Raw genomic sequence first — 16095 nt, forward strand, 5'->3', positions numbered from 1 at the left:
AATTTAACCAAACTAAATCTCCTAACATCTAACTTAACCCATTCCTAAACTAAAATACATTAATCATACGACAAGTAACTTTATTTTAATTAATCTTTCAAAACTACTTATAAATCTTACTAACCTAAACTAAAAATAAATAAATTTAAAACAAAAGCTAACGTCTAATACTCCACTTTAATATTAACTATAAACTTTAATGACATATACTAATTGCTATCAATTACCTTTACTACTATTTATTTTTTAAAAACACATATTACTAACCAACTTAAAACTAAATTTTAAAATACATAAATTAAATTAGCTAAAACATAAATTAACTAACTTAACAAAATAATCAAATTTAGTAACATCTAAATTACCTTTACTAAATTTAACACTACCATATACCACATAACCCTACTAATGACTAACTAATTTTTTTTTTTTTTAACTTTATAAAAAAATGCACTAACCTAATTTGCACTCCTCTATACCCCTATGCCTAAAACTCTCCCCACCTCCCCACGTCATGCCTACATTCCAAAAAGGTGGAGATAACTTTGGGAGTTTTTTAAAAAACATTAATGCATTGACTCTCTTTTTTTAAAAAAAAATGTATTCCTCCTCCTTTCATGTTGCCCTATACTATTGCTTGGAATAATGCAATTAACATGTGGGCAGATAGGATATTAGAAATAAAAAGGTAGATATTGCAAAAGTTTAGTTGTTGAGACATAGGATATGTAGGCATATATTAGAAAATATATTTTCTTTCTTTATTTAATTTTATTTTTTATCTTTATTTTGAAAAAGGTATCAACAGAGAATATTCTCTGTTATCTCAAGGCGAATATTTATTTTTCTCCATAGAAACTCCAAAGAGTTTTTGCTCTTGGAAGGGTTTTTTTTTTCAAGTCATATTTGTCTAAGTGTTATTTTTTTCAATGCAATTTTTTTTTTTACAAGGGGGAGTTTATATTTTTCTTTTCTAATTGGAAATTACCAAATGCTTAGTTAACCAAGGGGTTGAATGATTCATTTTAAGAACAATGAAGATTTATTTTATCTCCTAATAAACATGAAATTGAATTGAAGTTCCAACCATATAAATTTTTCCTTAACATATTTGAACTTAAAATTGCATAATCATATATCACCATTTTGTCTATTTTTCAATACACACATGCATAAACTAAACTGAATTAGAAATATCATAAGCAAGGATATTATTCAATCATTTATTTTTATTGACCACCTAATTCAAAGGCTCAACTAGGAAAGAACCAGGAACAAAACCTGACATTGTTGTCATTTCAATAATGAGTTTAAATACAAATTTTACACAGGATTTCAATCCCAAGGAGAAATCTCCCAAAATAACTGAAATCTATTAACCATTTTGAATTTCCTTCTTGGCCCTTAACAAGGGATCCATAAAAAATTCTACAATACATCACAGTGATCATGGAGAGAACAAAAGCTAACTGGGAGACAACCAATCATATCATGAAGATGAAATCAAACATTTACTCCCATCCCGGGTTTACACAACAGGTTCAACATTGAACCAAACTAGGGAGAAGGTGGATTTTTCAAATAGGAGATGTTAGACACAACACCATAATAGGTGCCCTTTCAGGGCTAAAACTCAAGAACTTATGTTCTTCCATTCTTACATACCAAAACTCAAAATGTCATTTGTGCTGATGGGTAGGGGCCCATAACACCCTACCCTCTTTCCCTCTTCTCATCCTAAGAAGAGACTCTACACTATTAGAGTCCAACTAAAGAGCTTCGCCTATAAATGGCCACTTTTTCCCTATCTGAGGGTGAGTAATGCCAATACAACCCATACAATCCCTTAGAAAAGAAAAGCAAAAATTCAAAGGAAAACCATTCAAGAAACAAACTCATTTCAATCCCTCCCAAACATACTCAACACACACACTAACATACATATGCAAACGTAATAACTTAAGCATGCAACAAAACATGAACAACATCAGTTGAGGGATCCCTAACTTTGAAATTGGGTTATGGAAAATGAACAAATTTGAGATGAGCATTCCCTTCCTTCTCCTTCTCCTTCAATCCTAAATTCCACTCTAAAACTAGAGGTTGGGTGAACACTCAAACCCTCTCAAATTTGCCTCTAAATAAGGTCCTAAACTCAACCACCTAAAAAGAAAAAACTCCCCCACTTTCCTAAAGTTCTAGAGGCTTCTAACTCAACTAGAATTAAGGCTAACCTCAACATGGAGTTAAAGTTATCCAACTCATGATGGAAGCAATCAATTTTCACAATAAAGAAAAAATGGGGTTTTTGAGTGACCATAAAAGTCAACAAAAGGGTTTGGGGGTGGAAAATGCCCCCAACCCATACCCATACCCCTTGGGTAATTAGATTTCATGATTTTAAGCCTTTAGGATTAATTAGGGAGTTATCAAAAGCTAGGAAATTTTAGGACTTTCTAACAATCTTCAAAATGCAAATTAGTAACTAGTCCTAATTAGGGTAATTTATCTTGATTACTAACTGACTTAGATCTTTAGGTTATTGGATTAACCCTAACTATCATGTTGGAATGCATATATAATTCACGAGGGTCAAGCGACATTGAAAAATTACTATTACAAAATATTAACACTTAAAGATTACAAAATGATACATTCATTCAATCTATGATACAAATAAAATACAAACAATGGGGTCTACATCTTTTGTTAGACTCAACCCTAATTTCCACAATTGGTACATAATGTTTAGTTCCATTTCTCCATTAGATTTTTGGCTAAAATATGCTTGCACACTCATTACACACATTAGTAGCTCAAGAAAATCTCATGCCTATATATATAACTTATTAGGGAAATTGCATAACTTAAAACATGAATCTATCATATAACTAACTGTTAATTTCATTTCTACTCACATTTAGTCATTAGAAATCACAGAATCAATATAACATAACTTATTCATTAATTCAGATTAAAGTACTAGAATAATCATTGTTAGGCATGCATATACCTAGACATCATAACATCACCCATAGGGCATACTAAACCATCTAAATTGCATATAACCCAATAATCGAGTTACCATAATCAATGTCATTATCATTTGACGAAAACACCTTGTCTTATCGTTAGTGAAATTTTAAAGTTTAAACAATCGCTATAATATAGTAGCTTTTGAATCACTGAATATTAAAACATGGATGTATCAACTGATCTAAATTTCATTAGGACATTCACAACATAAAACATTACTTCATATCCAATTCAATCTCCTATAACAGTTTTAATAGAGGATTCATATTTGACAAGTTCATATGAGGAGGGTCCTTACACTTAGATATTAGTCTATATGTAATGAGAGTATATAATAGTCTTATTTGTGAGAACATTTTATTTTATTTTTTTCATTTTAATTTGACATATACATTAAAACATAAATATAAACTTAAAATAAAAAGAAAAATAGCATAAAATAATAATAATAATAACCAATTAAATAATAAATTAATGAATTTTTTTTCTTATATTTATATTTTATTTCTTTAAATATTATTTCTTATTTGATTGGTATTGATATTTTAGATGTACTCCTTATTTATTTACTTTTTGTTGATATATATACACACATGTATATGTATATATATATATTCATATATAGAGGTATATATGTACATTAAGATCATATTTGTGTTTGGATTAGTTTTTGAGATGTTAAATGGAAATCATACTTGCAATCAAGGTTGGTGTGTAGTGTGAGGGTGGCAGTGACTAGGAGGCCTAACCATTTGGGACATTATAAGGAAGATCAAAAAAAAATATCTTTGTTGTAGCATATCCATTAGATATAAATCATATCTAAACTATTTTTTAAATTCTTTTTAGAATTATAAAGTGTCTCTTGAACTATCCTTGGAAGTTGTAGTACTTTAGAATCCTAGAGGAAAGTTTGAAGGAACTTGATCATATTTGTGTTGATAGAATGTCAATGTTTTTGGTTCTCTTAATCGGCCAACTTTCCTTGTCATCATTTGACTTAAATCCATACATGTTTGGTCATTGCATTATATCCCTCAAGTAAGAAAAGCATGCAAACTATGTTGGATCCTAATGGGATAATTCTAAAGATAGTGCTAACTATATAATATTAGCTTGGCTATATCATATTTTAATTTTTAATTAAAAAAAATTAAAAAATTCATATAATCATTTGCAAATAAAAATAAACTTTAGTAAATACTACTATACAAAAATTGCTAAATAAAAATTAATTGTCAAATCAATCATTAGCTTTGAATATAAATAAATCTTGTATCAACCATGAAATATAAATTAAAACCACAATACTAAATTTTAAATGATTTAATCTTTTAAAAATGTAGATAATGATAATATTAATATAATAATAATTGAAATAGACTATGGTAAGAATATAAGGTTTTTTTTTTCAAAAAGAGTAAAATCTAATAAATAAAAAATAAGTTGAAAATCAAAATATCATTAGTTCTAATTTTAATATCACATAAAATTCAGCTCCAAATAAGAAACAAAAACACCACTAAAATGAGGTCTAAAGAACAAATAAAATCATAATGACATGATTGAAGAAAAATAAAACAAAATTTAACAAATGAATTTTTTTTAAAATTACTTAGAGATTACTGGATATTTGATTATCATTATATATATATATATATATATATATATATATATATATATATATATATATATATATATATATATATATATATATATATATATATATATATATATATATATATATATATATATATTTAATATCATAATTTTTTTTTGGTGAAAAATTATATTTATATTACTAATAACTTGTTCAAAATAGCTCCTCGAGAAAAGAACTAGAAAAGAAAAACTATGGTCATTGCCTGATACAAAAAGGATGTAGAAGAAGAAATATTGTATGAAGAGAGAGTATCTATCAACATTAATGAATCTTGTCCTTGTGATTCCCAAATCAAGAATGTTGTGATTACAAAGAGGCCAAAACTCATATGAATACAATTCATTGTTTGGTGTTGGGGAAAAAACCAAGAACCAAGCCAAAAACTATCATAAAAGTTTCCATCATTGATCTTCATCCAAAACTCCAATTAAGACCATGATATTAGAAAGCCATCTAATCCAAGTGCAATCCAAGACCCTAAACTGCATACAATATCTCAAAAGAACAAGTGATCATCATAATTTTATTTTTTATGAAGTACATTTTTACATTATTAAACATATTAGTTTTCATATTAATTTTTCATCAATAGAATAGATAGACATGGAAACATATTAGTTTTCATATTAATTTTTCATCATAATTTTCTAGTTATAAAAGTAAGTAAAAAATCATAAAATTAGGATTGCCAAATCTATGATGAAATATCTCCTAATTGTACATATGTTACCTTTGTATGGTGTGTATCTAAATCAACATTGTCTCTTTCTTCTGAAGCTCTTCCTCTTAATGAACGTAATATTATGGAATTCATGGTGCATTTCTACTAGCATCTTTATGAATACTTTATCTTTTCCCTCTAATATATACTAGATTCTTAAGCACTACAAGATTAATTAATTTTGTCATTATTAATTAAAAATATTATATATATATATATATGTCTTGTATGTGAGTATACATATATGTATGTATATATATAGATATATTGATATATATCTATTTATCTCTACATATATATCTACATATGTGTGTGTGTGTGTGTGTGTGTGTGTGTGTGTGTGTGTGTGTGTGTGTGTGTGTGTGTGTGTGTGTGTGTGTGTGTGTGTGTGTGTGTGTGTGTGTGTGTGTGTGTGTGTGTGTTGATCGGTAAGAGATCGAAGCTCACAAATAAGAGGCTCATAATTCACAAATAAGAGGGTCACAATTTACCATTACGTTGTAGGCTCTTACCTAAAAATTTATGTTTTTTACTTTAATAATAGATTAATGAAATTTTATTTTGATCAATTAATAATTACAAATATTGATCTATCTTTTCATTCATTTTTAAGTTTAGGATAATTCTAATAGTTTCAATTTTATATGTAAAATAATTAATAATAACCTAGGATATTATAATAATTAATGTTAATTTTCTTAAATACTTTAAACCTTAATTATTTTTTGAGCTAGAGTAGTTTTGGTATTGACCTCCCAAAAATTCTCACTACTTTATAGGCTATATGAGCATCGAAGCCTAGATGCAATTACTAGTGTTAATAATTAAGTTGTGATGTTCATTTGTTCATTAATTCTCATGATGAGATTAGATAGGTTCAATATATATGTGAACAACAACTCATGAAACACATTATATGGGTCAATGAGTTTAGTGTAAATTATATGTTGAGATCATTAAATTCTTAATTGATAATAAATCATTTTGATATATAGAGATAGACTAAGAGTTTTATTTTGAGTATGTGAAGGGTTTTTAAGTTAAAGAATGTGTTAGTATGATAAGAAAATCATTGATCATTCACTTAGTCATTTATATTGGTGACTAATTATTAGTGACCAATTACTCAGTCATTTATTTGATGATTAATTTACTCACTTATATTTGTCTAACCTTGTGATTTTCCCATATGACCAAATTAGTCATTTATTTAGTCACTTATACTCATAAATTGCACAATGTCACTAGAATTTGATCAATTTTAATGATGTGACTAAAATTTTTAGTCTTGTGACTAAAGGTTTTGATCACATGGTCATTTATTTGCCAAAATTCTACTATTGTTACATCCTTGGCTTCCATTGTTGGGCCAACATATGGATCCTTTATATATCCAACCATTTGTTATAAGTTGGGGAATGCACTTCATGCATGGCATGCAAGTGATGCATCTATATATTCAATTTTATCACTTTGGAAAACTATATTTGAGCCTACTAGCTAGGAACAACTAATTGTTCATTTTATTGTTCCTAATCTTATGATAGTTCTACATGAATTTTTAATCAACCCAACTAATCAACAACTAGGCCAATTTAACTAGGTTATGGTTTGGGCATGTGTTATTTCCATTTATCATATGGTTGCAATGTTGGACGCGGCATTTTTTCTAAAGTGGCAGTAGGTTTTGTATCATTAGCTTTGTTCAAGTCCTAGTTTTAATAAAGTAACATAGTGGTTTTTAGGGTGGAAAGGACTATTTCACCCCGAGATTCTTGCTAATGAGAAAATAAGAAGTTGGCTAAATATAGCCCTTGAAATGATGAATCAAGTTGTAGAGGATACAAATGTGGAACAACCTAGGGCTAGAGATAATGTAGGCTATCTTAGGGTGACAAAGCAACACCAAATTGAGGCACTTCAGTAGCAACATATGCTCAATAGCAAGCCTCAGCTTTCATGGGTAGTGGGATTCACCTGAATAATTCCATGGGTGCACCTCAGTTGAGTTTGAAGGAATTGATTGAATCATATGCACAAGAACATGACATCCAATTTTTCCCTAAAGTAGGATGCACACATGATGGTCTTTAGGTTTATGGATTTCAAAGTGTATCTATCTAGATTATGTAAAAAATAAGTCCTTGTACAATCTGGAGATAGATGGGTGATTGCATCATTGGAGGAGCTAGTTGAGATGCACTACAATCAAAGTGGAGGAAATCATTGATAAATAGCACATATTATGAAGAGGGAACTTCAAAACTTGAATGCTCCAATGCTGAAATGAAAGCTTTTGAGGATCAAACACCTATGTGAGAGTTACAACATAATGTGAAGTTTATTTTAGATATGGTAAAGGCATATATTCAAAAGTTTGATCAAAATTTAAGGCACGAGGGAGAGTCTATGGAAACATACCAGAAGAAGAAGGAGTGGCTTTAGAAAGAGACTACACAATAGAAACAATAGCTAGACAACACAGAGAATATTATGGGATCACTAGATAGAATCTAGGAAAGTGTTGCGGTAGGTACTATGACATTGGAATCACTTACAAGTGTCTTTGAGCTTTTATAGTTCAAATATAGGGAGGACTACAAGTTGTGCAATTTTTCATGTATTATATATGCATTTTTTTTTCATTGCTTATACGAGTGTTTTAAGGTTGGGAACCATTTCAACTTCCTTTGCATGGTTTAGAGGTAATGTCATTGTGGCAAAGGCTTCTGCAAGGGAATGAACCTCGTGATTATGGAATTTATAAAGAAGTGAAACTTTCTTCTTCAACTCCTTACACTCAACTCTTCACTTGAGTTATTATTCCAATAGTGAGAATAATTGCTACAAATTCATGAGAGAAAAGGGACCCTAAACCTATGCAGTAGACACTTGGGATCCTTGCAAGGAGACTATGCCAATACATGTATGGTTACATCCTTGGCTTCCATTATTGTTTTAGCATATGGAGCCTTTACATCCAAGCATTCATTATAAGTTGGTAAATGTGCTTCATGGCTGGCATGGAAGTGATGCATCTACATATGCAATTTTATCACCTTGGAAAACTTTATTTGATCCTACTAGCTAGGAACATCTCATTGTTCATTTTTTAATTCCTAATCTGATGATAGTTCTATAGGAATTTGTAATCAACCTAGCTAATTAGAAACTAAAGCAATTTAACTAGGTTATCATATGGGCATGTGCTATTCCCATTTTTCATATGGTTGCAATGTTGGAGGAAGCATTTTTCGGAAAGTGGCAACAAGTTTTATATCATTGGAATTTTTCAAGTCTTCATTTGATGAAGCAATATAGTGGTTTTTTGGGGGGAAATAACTATTTCACCTTGAGCTTCTTACTAATGAGAGGATAAGAAGTCATCTAAATATCTTGAAATGATGAATCGAGTCGTAGAGGGTATGACTGTGGAACAACCTAGAGCTAGAGGGAATGTGGGCTATCTTAGGGTGATAGAGTAGCACCAATTTGAGGCACTTTAGTAGTAACAAATAGCAATAGCATATGCTCAATAGAAAGCCTCAACTTCCATGGGTAGTGGGATTCACCTAGATAATTCCATGGGTAAACCTTTGTTGAATTTTAAGGAAGTGATTGAAACATATGCAAAATAACATGACATCCAATTTTACCCTAAAGTGGGACACACAGATGATGTTCTTTAGTTTATGGCTTTGGAACTGTCAGTATCTATCTAGATTATGTAAAACACAAGTGTTTGCACAATTTGGAGATAGATGGGTGATTGCATCATTGGAGGAGCTAGTTGAGATGCATTGTAATCAAACTAGAAGAAATCATTAATAAACCATACATATAATGAAGAGGAAACTTGAGAACTTGAATGTTGAAATGTTGAAATGAAAACTATCAAGGATCAAACACCTATGCTAAAGTTACAACATAGTGTGAAGTTGATTTTAGATATGGCAAAGGAGCATATTCAAAAGTTTGATCAAAATTTAAGGCATGAGAGAGAGTCTATGCAATATATCAAAAGGAGAGGGAGTGGCTTTAGAAAGAGACTAGATAGAAGAAATAACTAGATAACATAGAGGATATTATGGGAGCACTAGATAGAATCAAGGAAAGTATTGTGGTAAGTACTATGACATTGGAATCACTTGCAAGTGTCTTTGAGATTTTACAGTCCAAATATTGGGAGGACTAAAAGTTGTGCAATTTGTCATGTATTGAATCTACATTTTCTTTTCCATTGCTTATAATAGAATTTCAAGGTTGGGAACCACTTCAACATCCTTTGCTCGTTTAGAGGTAATGTCATTATGGAGGAGGCTTCTACAAGGGAATGAGCCTCATGATTATGCCATTTACATAGAAGTAGAACTTTCTTTTTCAACTCCTTAGATTCAACTCTTCACTAGAGTTATTCTTCCAACAGTGAGAATAGCTACTAAAAATTCTTGAGAGACAAGGGACCCTAAACCTATGCAATAGATACTTGGGATCCTCATAGGGAGACTATACCAATACATGTATGGTTACATCCTTGGCTTCCATTATTGGGCCAACATATGGAGCCTTTATATTCAACCATTTTTTATAATTTGGGGAATTTACTTCATGCATGACATGGAAGTGATGCATCTACATATGTAATTTTATCACCTTGGAAAACTTCATTTGATCTTACTAACTAGGAACAACTTATTGTTCATTTTATTGGTCCTAATTTGATGATAGTTTTACATGAATTTGTAATCAACTTAGGTAATCAGCAACTAGACTAATTTAATTGGGTTATGGCTTGGTCATGTGTTATTCCCATTTATGATATGGTTGCAATGTTGGAGGCAACATTTTTTCCAAAGTGGCACCAAGTTTTGTATCATTTTCTTTGTTCAAGTCATGATTTTAATGAAGTAACATAGTGGTTTTGGAGTGGAAATGACTATTTCACCCCGAGCTTCTTGCTAATGAGAGGATAAGAAGTTAGCTAAGTGTAGCCCTTAACATGATGAATCAAGTTGTAGAGGGTATTACTATGGAACAACTTGGGGATAAATAGAATGTAGGATATATTAGGGTGATAGAGTAGCACCAATTTGAGGCACTTAAGAAAATACAAGTAGCAATAGAATATTCTCAATAGAAAGCCTCAGCTTCTATGGGTAGTAGGATTCACTTGAATAATTAAGTGGGTGAACCTTAGTTGATTTTGGCGGAAGTGATTGAAACATATGCACAAGAACATGACATCCAATTTTTCCCTAAAGTGGGATGCACACATGATATTCTTTAGGTTTATGTCTTTGTAGCTATTAGTATCTATTTAGATTATGTGAAAAACAAGTGCTTGAATAATATGGAGCTAGATAGGTGATTGTACCATTGGAGGAGCTAGTTGAGATGCAATGTAATCAAACTAGAGGAAATCATTGATAAACCATACATATAATGAAGAGGAAACTTCAATAGTTGAATGTTGACATGCTGAAATGAAAGCTATCGAGGATCAAACACCTATGTGAGAGTTACAACACAATGTGAAATATAATTTAGATATGGTAAAGGCACATATTCAAAAGTTTGATCAAAATTTAAGGCACAAGAGTGAGCCTGTGCCAATATACCAGAAGGAGAAGGAGTGATTTTAGAAAGAGACTACACAGTAGAAATAATAACTAGACAACATAGAGGATATTATGGGATCATTAGATAGAATCAAGGAAAGTGTTGTTGTAGGTACTATGACATTGGAATCAATTGCAACTATCTTTCAGATTTTACACTCCAAATATCAGGAGGACTACAAGTTTTGCAATTTGTGATGTATTGCATCTACATTTTCTCTACCATGGCTTATAAGAGTGTTTGAAGATTTGGAACCACTTCAACATCCTTTTCATGGTTTAGAGGTAATGTCATTGTGGTAGAGGTTTCTACAAGGGAATGAGCCTCGTGATTATGGGATTTACACATGAGCAAAACTTGCTTCTTCAACTAATTACACTAGACTCTTCACTGAAGTTATTCTTCTAGTAGTGAGAATAGCTACTACAAATTCTTGAGAGACAAGGGGCCCTAAACCTATGCAGTAGATGCTTTTGATCCTCATAGGGAGACTCTACCAATACATGTATAGTTACATCCTTGGCTTCCATTATTGAGCCAATGTATGAAACCTTTATATCTAACCATTTTTTATAAGTTGGGGAATATGCTTCATGCCTGGCATGGAAGTGATGCATATACATATGCAATTTTATCACCTTGGAAAACTTTATTTGATCCGACTAGTTAGGAATAGCTAATTGTTCATTTTATTGTTCCTAATCTGATGACATTTCTATAGGAATTTTTAATCAACCCAACTAATCAACAACTAGACCAATTTAATTAGGTTATGACTTGGGAGTGTTTTATTCCCATTTATCATATGGTTGCAATGTTGGAGGTAGCATTTATTCCAATGTAGCAACAAATTTTGTATCATTGGCTTTATTCAAGTTGTAATTTTAATGAAGTAACACAGTAGTTTTAGGGTAGAAATGAATATTTCACTCAAATTTTCTTGCTAACAAGAGTATAAGAAGTTAGTTAAATGTAGCCCTTGAAATGATGAATCAAGTTGGAGAGGATATGACTATGGAACAACCTAGGGCTAGAGAGAATGTAGGATATCATAGGGTGATAGAGCAATGCAAATTTGAGGCACTTCAATAGAAACATCAAATGCTCAACAACAAGCCTCATCTTCCATGGGTAGTGGGATTCACCTGAATAATTCCATGGGTGAACCTCAATTGAGTTTGAAGGAAGTAACTGAAACATATGCACAAGAACATGACATCCAATTTTTCCCTAAAATGGGATGCACACATGGTAGTCTTTAGGTTTATGGATTTGGAGCTATCACTATCTATCTAGATTATGTAAAATAATAAGTTCTTAGACAATCTAGAGATAGATGGGTGATTGCATCATTAGAGCAACTAGTTGAGATGCAGTTTAATCAAAATAGAGGAAATCATTAATAAACCAAACATATAATGAAGATGAAACTTGAATACTTGAATACTAAAATGTTGAAATGAAAGCTATCGAGGATAAAACACCTATGAAAGAGTTAAAACACAATGTGAAGTTGATTTTAGATATGGTAAAGGTAGATATTCAGAAGCTTGATCAAAATTGAAGGCATGAGAGAGAGTCTATGGCAATATACTAGAAGGAGGAGGAGTGGCTTTAAAAAGAGATTGTACAATAGAAACAACAACTAGACAACATAGAGGATATTACATGAGTAGTGGATAGAATCCAAGAAGTGTTGCAATAGGTACTATGACATTGGAATCACTTGCAAGTGTCTTTGAGAATTTATAGTCTAAATATTGGGAGGATTATAAGTTGTACAATTTGTCATGTATTGCATTTATATTTGCTTTGTCATTGCTTATAAGAGTGTTTCAAATTTGGGAACTAGTTCAACATCCTTTACATGGTTTATAGGTAATGTCATTATGGTAGAGGCTTTTGCAAGGGAATGAGCCTCATTATTATGGTATTTACACATAAGAAAAAATTTCTTCTTCAACTCCTTACACTCAAATCTTCACTAAAGTTATTCTTCTAGTAGTGAGAATAGCTACTAAAAATTCTTGGAAGCTAGGGGACCTTGAACCTATGCAACAGATATTAGGGATCCTTGTAGAGAGACGGTGCCAATATATGTATTGTTATATCCTTGGCTTCTATTCGTGGACTAGCGTATGGAACCTTTATATCCAACCATTGGTTATAAGTTGGGGAATGTGATTCATACCTAGCATGTAAGTGATGCATCTCGATATAAAATTTTATCACCTTGGAAAATTGTATTTGATCATGCTAGCTGGGAATAGCTAATTGTTCATTTTATTATACCTAATTTGATGATAGTTTTACAAGAACTTGTAATCAACCCAATTAATCATCAAATAGAAAAATTTAACTAGGTTATGGCTTGCCTCTTTCAAAAAATATCTACAATGATATGTTTATGTTAAATTTCTTGGGAACTCTACCTATTAATCTTGGTCTACATTATTTTTATGCAAGATCTTGAGGTAAGTCAATTAGCATAGGTTGAGTAAGTTTTATTGTTTTATTATTTGGAGTCTAGAATATGTAAGCAGCTAGATCAATTTTTCTATTGTGCTAAGTGTTGAGCTATCATTTTGCATGATGCTTAATGGTAGGAATCATTTCAAACTTCTCTCTTTAAAAGCCAATCTTGGGATCAACTCCAAGGTTTCAGATGATCTTGCAACCTACTGGAGTCTACTCAGTCGAAGATAAATGTGAATTTTCATGAGGCCTTTTCTAGTTTTGATAACTTTTGATAAGATGTAAAATATGTTCGCCACTTCAAAAGAATAAAACACACAAAAAAAGAAACTATGTTTTTGTATTTTCTATTTTAATGATAGATGCAATCTAAAAATGCAACTATATGAATTCCTAATTTAAAAAAGGGTTAGTAAGAAAATAAAAAACATAAGACAACAAGAAAATCAAACAAATAACATGAATATAAAATCCTAATAGACATAAGCTATGGAAACAACACGTCTATGAGTTAAGCCTTTGAAGAAATTGGTAAGTAACCAATGAAAATAGGAGTAGCACTTCCTTGACTCCACTAATGCAATTGTCGATGGGAATTTTAGTAATCATATCATGTTTCACTTTTCATCAAATTGCAAGGCCTTATAAAGTGTGCTCATGTGAGATGAAAAGTCATGTAGGAACACAATGGATGATCTCTTCTCAAACTATATACGTCAACAAAATTCATAAAACCATAGCAAACACCAAAATCAAAAGATTGCACAACCATAAATAATGCAATAAAATTTTGGCTCATTTACATTCAATGAACATACATTCACAAAACATAACACATATAGGCAAGAATCACTACACTCAAAATGCGAGCACCAAAAGCATATATTATTCTAAAATAATGGTGACCTTGATTACATATTACAATCCCATATTTATAAGAAACCATCTCCTCAATTTGTGTTGACAGTGAGAGATATCTTCATATAATCATATGCTTCTAAATTAATAAAAAAAAACTAATTATGTACAAACTGACTCTCTATCTGGTGCTTAGTAAGACTCAATCCATTTTTATATCATTAATTTGATGCATGAGCCTTTAAATGTCTTAAAACAAAGAATACATGAGACAAATAAGAAGAGGAGATCCATGAGTTGATGCATAAGTGTCTAGAAGTGTCAAAAATAGAAGTTCAACCTTCACTGGGTATCTATCAAAGCTAAATTGCTATTAGAATGTGTTTTCGATGCATGCAAAGCTCTAATTTGGGAACTAGCAGTTAACTATTGGCACAGCTTTGGAAGAAGCGCACCTAGTGCACCTATGCAACACTGACTTCTTCAAAATTATTCCAACACATTGTTGCATAAAGTGCACCAATGCACCTGGTGTAGCAGTGCACCTCCGAGGCCAAAAAAATGCAAAATTTCACCAAGTGTCAAAATTAAAATTCTAACATCTAGGTTTTGTTCCCCTTTATACTAGAACTATGTTTGGGTACTTGCCCTTGAATTTCTCAATTATTTCAGTGACTTCTGTAGAACAAGATTTAGTATGCAAAGAACATTAACAAATAAAGTAAATATTCACAAACCAAAAACTAAATTCACATATATGCTTAGACAAAGAAAGCAAACAAGAAGTGCAAACCTCACAAGAGAAAACACTCCATGCTTTCTTGATTTTGTAGATGTGTCCTTTTGCTGTGGATGTATGCTCAAGATGCTCAAAAGTTGCTTCAATGGAGATGGGTAATGGCAAATTGGTAGCTTTGTGAGCTCTCAATTTGGCATTATAAGGATATGGGTATGGCTTTTGGCTCTCAAAAGGGCATGGTAACTTTAGCTCAAAGATTGTTGATGAAATGGCTTGGGATGAGATTCAATTTATAGGCTAAGGGGTAGAGGGATGGAGGGCTTAGATGCAAGGATGGATGAAGGCTTAAGGAGGGCTAGGATGCACTCAAAGGAGAGCACATGGATTGTGCTTTTTTAGCACCAATGGGAAGGTGACACTTGTCACAAGGAGGATGAGTGTGAGAGGGTACGGTAAAGGGTTGTTTAAAGGCATGATGAGTGGGGTTGAGTATGTAAGAGGGATGTAAGAGGAATGAGTCTGGAAGAGGGAAGAGTGTGGAAGATGGGTGTAAGAGTCATGAGTGGGCTTGTAAGAGTCTTTTATGTTTTGTAAGAGCACTCATGACTTAGTGGTTGGGTTTTTTGAGGGGAGACTTTGGTTTGGATTAGGAAAGTCTTAAACTTGTTTAAGGAATGTGACAACATTAGGGGGTGGATTAAAGCTTGGGTTTAGGATTAGATTAGGGATGTTAGAGATGTGCAACTGGATGGCATTAATGAGGGTGGGTGAGTTAGTGGCTAAGCTTGGTTAATATGGGTGGATGGGGTGGATTAGGCTAAATGGAGGATTAGAGATAGGTTAGGGGTTTTTGAATTTGAGGATTTCATTTATCAAATAGATTTATTTAATAAATGGGGACTTTTGGAATTAGATAGGAGAAAAGGATTTAATTGATAAATAATAGATTATTTGATTTATCAATTAGGACTATAGATGATTAAT

The 16095-nt window shown here is 31.6% G+C and overlaps 2 pseudogenes; both read left to right on the forward strand.

The window, feature by feature from the left end:
- Nucleotides 1-8308, forward strand: part of LOC149533042 (septin and tuftelin-interacting protein 1 homolog 1-like) — a 112244-nt pseudogene extending 103936 nt beyond the window's left edge.
- A 1584-nt stretch (nucleotides 8309-9892) lies between these two features.
- Nucleotides 9893-12442, forward strand: LOC149533043 (septin and tuftelin-interacting protein 1 homolog 1 pseudogene; annotated as a pseudogene).
- The last annotated feature ends 3653 nt before the right edge of the window (nucleotides 12443-16095 follow it).

Source organism: Cupressus sempervirens, chromosome 10 (assembly GCF_028749045.1).
Source record: "Cupressus sempervirens isolate cs-2001-9-10 chromosome 10, ASM2874904v1, whole genome shotgun sequence".
In the NCBI taxonomy this organism is placed as follows: Eukaryota; Viridiplantae; Streptophyta; class Pinopsida; order Cupressales; family Cupressaceae; genus Cupressus; species Cupressus sempervirens.